The sequence below is a fragment of the Microtus ochrogaster genome, unplaced genomic scaffold (genome assembly GCF_000317375.1).
Source record: "Microtus ochrogaster isolate Prairie Vole_2 unplaced genomic scaffold, MicOch1.0 UNK98, whole genome shotgun sequence".
Classification (NCBI taxonomy): domain Eukaryota; kingdom Metazoa; phylum Chordata; class Mammalia; order Rodentia; family Cricetidae; genus Microtus; species Microtus ochrogaster.
In genome coordinates this window covers 209,197-215,408 of record NW_004949196.1, presented here as the reverse complement: position 1 = coordinate 215,408, position 6,212 = coordinate 209,197, and positions in this window count along the sequence as shown.

The window sequence follows — 6,212 nt, the reverse complement described above, 5'->3', positions numbered from 1 at the left end:
AAAAAAAAAAAAAAAGAATTTGGGTCTAAGGATTTGTTGCTTTGGAAAAGAGGTTCTTATTTTGTTTCCACAGAGCATGAGAACCTATGGATTTCATCCAGGCTAATGTGGTTTGATGGAGCAAGACCCCCCCAAAAGGACTTCATGAAGCGCCCCCCAATTACTTTGCCCAATAAAAAGCAGGAAGAAGTTTAGAAAGAACTACACCCAAATTCCCAAATATTGTTTACATTTAAAGGGGGATATGCTATATATATATGAATACTTTGCTTTGGTATAGATTTTGGTCTGTTAATGCAAATTTGAGGTCCATTTTGTTATATGCATATTTCTACTCTTTATCAAGGTATTGTGTTTGTGCAGATCATGTAAAACTATAATGTATAATTAAGAAATACAGGTTAATAGTCATCTATAATGGTCAACCTTGTAGTCATGTTAGTTAGGTTTTCTAGATATATAGAGATACATTTCAGTTAGATATATATTCTTCAAATCTTTTTTTAAAAGGTAACATATTTATTACAAAAAAGAGAGAGAGAGAGAGAGAGAGAGAGAGAGAGAGAGAGAGAGAGAAGGAGAAAAGAGAGGAGGCAAAACCGTGTGTACACCGGGAGAGAGAACAGGGAGAGAGCATATTCTTCAAATCTTTCAGAGACCTTCAGAATATGGAATTTAAAATGTTTTAAGAACTTTGAGTTTTCATGACAATGAGACACATCTGTTCCTGGCAGCACCAATGACTTCCAAAGGAAGATAGGCACTGAAGAGGCTCCTTATGGAGCTTGCTAGCCATTTGGGCAAGAGACTGCTCTTGTCTGGACTGCTTGATGTTATGCTTTATGAACTGAACTTCAGAAAAGATCCACAGAAAAATTACTGCTGAAGCTGCCTATAGAAGGTGAGATATCATGTCCAAATGGATCAAAGACCTCAACATAAAGCCAGCCACACTGAACCTTATAGAAGAGAAAGTGGGAAGTACACTTGATGCATTGGCACAGGGAACCACTTCCTAAATAGAACCCCAGCAGCACAGACACTGAGAGAACAATTAATAAATGGGACCTCCTGAAACTGAAAAGCTTCTGCAAAGGACACGGTCAACAAGACAAAACGACAGCCTACAGAATGGGAAAAGATCTTCACTAATCCCACATCAGACAGAGGACTGATCTCCAAAATATACAAAGAACTCAAAAAATTGGACACCAAAAGATCACATAATCCAATAAAAAAATGGAGTACAGACCTAAACAGAGAACTTGCAACAGAGGAATCTAAAATGGCTGAAAGACACTTAAGGAAATGCTCAACATTCTAAGTCATCAGAGAAATGAAAATCAAAACAACTCTGAGATTCCATCTTTCACCTGTAAGAATGGCCAAGATCAAAAACACTGATGACAACTTATGCTGGAGAGGATGTGGGGAAAAGGGAACACTTCTGCATTGCTGGTGGGAATGCAAGCTGGTACAACCCCTTTGGATGTCTGTGTGGTGATTTCTCAGAAAATTGGGAAACAACCCTTCTCAAGACCCAATAATACCCCTTTTAGGTATATATCCAAAGGATGCTCAATCGTGCCACAAGGACATGTGCTCAACTATGTTCATAGCAGCTTTGTTTGCTATAGCCAGAACCTGGAAACAACCTAAATGCCCCTTGATAGAAAAATGGCTAAAAAAAAATGTGGAAAAAAATGTGGTACATTTACACAATGTACAGCAGAAAAAAAAATAATAACAGCTTGAATTTTGCAGGAAAATGGATGGAGCTAGAAAACATTATTTTGAGTGAGGTAACCCAGACACAGAAAGACAATTATCACATGTACTCACTCATAGGTGGTTTTTAAACATAAAGCAAATAAAGCCAGCCTACAAACCACAATCCCAGAGAATTTAGACAATACGACACTAAGAGATACTTACAGAGATCTAATCTACATCAGAAGTAGAAAGTATAAAAAGACAAGATCTCCTGAGTAAAGTGGGAGCATGGGGACCTTGGGGGAGGGCTGAAGTGGGAGTGGAGAGGCAGGGAGGGGAGCAGAGAAAAATGTAGAGCTCAATAAATATCATGGAAAAATAATAAACCTAAAAAAATAATATTTTTATGGGTTTGATTATTTGTTTGTTACTTTAAAAAATTCTTATTTTTTGACCAGACACAGACATATAAGTTCTTAGGCAGAAACCAAAAACTGTCCCCCAGCTATCTGCTCTCAGTATTTCTTTAGCATCATTATTTCATTGGGCAAAATGAGAATATTCTAAAGGCTCTTCTAATTTCTTTTCAGTGCATTTTCTTTAGAGCAATAGCCACCATGCAGGTACAGTATAAAAAAAAAAAGAAGGTGAGATATTCCTTTGGGGTTCCTGCTTCATGAAAAGTCTGCCAGACATTCTGCAGGACGCAGAAGAAAGTGACTGACAAACTGTCAATATAAGTATATAGGTGGAACTGTCTTTGAAATTTCCTGCTTCATGGAAAAGTCTGCCAGATACTATTGGCCAGTAGCTGAAGATGATGTCCCAATGTTACAGAAGAACTTTGGGTGACTGTCTAGGTCGCAAGATGTCTCTGTCAATTCTAGAGTTTTGGAAGTTATTTACAATGCACTTCATGTTTACTTAGGTAATATTATGTCCTCCTGGAATCCCTGATGGAATTGAAGAATAGATAGTTACAGTTATAGTTTTCTTTAGTTATGATAAAGTAGATATAAATATTGTAACTGTAATTCTTGCTTGATACCTGTTTTGTTATATGTAATTTTACTATATTAAAGTTAAAACCTTCCTTTTAGGTTTTTTTTAGACAGAAAGTGTGGGAAGTCCTTCTGTCTATGTGTTGCTTTTATTGGTTAATGAATAAAGAAGCAGGGCAGAATAGAGCTAGGCAGAGGAAATTGAATTAAATGCTAGGAGAAAGAAGGTGGAGAGAGGAGACACCATGTAGCCATCACCGGGGACAGACACACCAGAACCTTGCCAGTAAGCCACAGCTACATGGCGATACACAGATTAATGGAAATGGGTTAATTCTAGATGTAAGAGCTAGCTAGCAATATGCTTAAGTGATTGAACAAACAGTATTGCAAATAATATAGTTTCTGTGTGATCATTTTGGGAGGCCAGGAGGCCAGGAAATGAACAAGCAGCCTTTCCCAACATCCATCCATCAAACCATCAATCCACCAATCTATCCATTCATCCAACCATCCACCCACTGACCAATCCCCCCACTATACAACCATCAATGTACCTACCCACCCACACATCCATCATTTCATCTATCCATCCCTCTGTACCCACCCTTCCAGCCATATTCCCACCTGTCCATTTGTCCATCCATCTCACACCCACACATCCATCCACCCACCCACACACCTATGCATCAAACCATTAACCTCCCAATCCACCCACTCACACATCTACACATTTATCCACTCAACCATCCATTCTTCCAACATCTATTTACTCATCCACCAACTCACCCTTCCACCCATTCATCAATTCTATCCATCCATCCACCTGTCCATCCTTCAATGCATTAATTCATGCATGCATGCATCCATCCATTTATTAAGCCACCCACCAAGTATCTACCCATCCACCTGTCCACCCTTCAATGCATTAATTCATGCATGCATGCATCCATCCATTTATTAAGCCACCCACCAAGTATCTACCCATCCACCTGTCCACCCTTCAATGCATTAATTCATGCACCCATCTATCCATCTATTTATCAATCCATCCACCAAGTATTTACCTATCCATCCATTCCTCCACCAGTCCATCCAACTACCTATGCATCCACCCACACACCTATCCACCTATCCATGTATTTAGATTCCCAAACACACACCCATCCACATACACACCAAACCATCTGTTCATCCACACACGCACTATTTATCCACTCATATGTGAAGGCCCAGAAATCTGAGCCTGTTTCCATGTTGACCAAAACATGGTCAGAGAGTTGGAACTTTCCTCTAGTTCCTTCAAGGCTATTGTGCTTCTACCTCAAACAAAGGTCCGATCTAGACACCTAGACGTTGAGCAGAGAGTTCTGTTCTCTTAAGGTTATTGTCAACAGGTGTGCTAATTGCCAGACCTTGTGCTCCAGGAATAGGGAAGCAGACCTGTTCCTATCTCAAACAAAAGTCTAAGGATCCAACTAAGTTTCGGTTCTCTTTATGGATAGAACTTGGGATTCCACCGTGGGGATGGTTTGCCTACAGAATGTTTTGGTCTAGGGTGTGAACATGACTTGGTGACTTGTTTTGTTCTAACAACAGAATGTTTAACTATGAATGTAGCCCGTGACTTTCAATTGGTCTGTTCATTTCCTTGTAGCATGTTAATGCAGTCTTTTGTCTTACTCCTACTTTTGGGGTCGGGGTATTTTAAGCAGTTGGAAATTAAACGTGGGTGAATTTTCAGTACCCACGAAAATTCCCTCCTGATACTATCCTATATGTTTCTTCATTTTATTATTTTCATTTGCATCTTCATATTCTTTACTATATTTCTAATCCCCCACCCTCACCCTGGCTAGAGGTGGTTTTTGTTTTTTGGTTTTTTTTTTTGGTTTTTCGAGACAGGGTTTCTCTGTGGCTTTGGGGCCTGTCCTGGAACTAGCTTTGTAGACCAGGCGGGTCTCGAACTCACAGAGATCCGCCTGCCTCTGCCTCCCGAGTGCTGGGATTAAAGGCGTGCGCCACCATCGCCCGGCTGGCTAGAGGTGTTTTTATCGAGGTTGGTCCCCAACACTCTCCCACCCCTCCATCCATCCTCCCACTCATACGCCCATCATCCATTCATCTCCCCACTCACCGATCCATTAGCCCATACACCAACAAAGCAACCATTCACCCACCCATCTACTCACCCATCATCCATTGATCGTCCATCCATCGATCCATCGATCCATCGAGCCATCCATCCATCCATCCATCGATCCATCGAGCCATCGATCCATCCATCCATCGATACATCCATCCATCCATCGATCCATCCATCCATCGATCCATCGATCCATCCATCCATCCATCGATCCATCCATCCATCCATCCATCCATCCATCCATCCATCCATCCATCCATCCATTGATCCATCCATCCATCGATCGATCCATCCATCCATCCATCCTTCCCCTTGTTTATCCAAATATCCCCTCATCCACCTACGTATTCATCCCTACACCTACACATCCATACTTCTACCAGTCCTTTCACCATCCAACCATCTATCCACCCATTCATCAATTTATCCATCCACTCACCCATCAATGATCAATCCATCCATACACCCATCCACCAAACCAGTGACTTGCCTATCCCCTCACCCATTTATCTATCTATCTGCCATCCATTCATCTGTCCATCCATGAATTGGTGGTTACCAATTCATCTATCCCTCCACCCACCCACCCATACATCACTATCCACCCACCTACCTACCCATCTATACACACATCGATCTACTCATCCACCAACTCACCCTTTTGTCCATTCATCAATCACTTCCTTTCTTCCTTCCTTCCTCCAGTCATTGATCAACCCACCCACCCATCTGCCCATCCCTCCACCAGTCCATCCAATCACCCATCCATCCACCCACCCCCTCAACTATCCATCTATCCAGCCATCCATCTGTCTATTCATCCACACAATGAATCATGCACACATCCACCCTTCCACCCACCAATCCTTCCAACTACCCACTCATCCATACCATCATCCATCCATCCATCCATCCATCCATCCATCCATCCATCCATCCATCCATCCATACATCCACCCAGCCAGGCAGCCACCTGCCAATCCATTCACTCACACAACGATTCATCCTCCTATCCACCCACCAACTGGCTCATCCATCCACCCACCCATCCGTCCGTCCATCTACCTACACATTCATCCTCTGTTTACACATCTATCCACCCACCCCTCATCAAACCAATCACCCACTCTTTCATCAGCCAACCTACCCATCCACTTTCCCACCTATGCACCTATCCACCCACTCTTTTCTCCACTCACCCACCCGTCCATACACCACCCATCCATCCACCCAGCCATCCAACTACCCATTCATTCATCCATTACCTGTCCACCCATCCACATATCCATCCATCTCTTTTACCCAACAATCCACCCACTCACCCACTCATTCTCCCATCCATTCTCCCACCC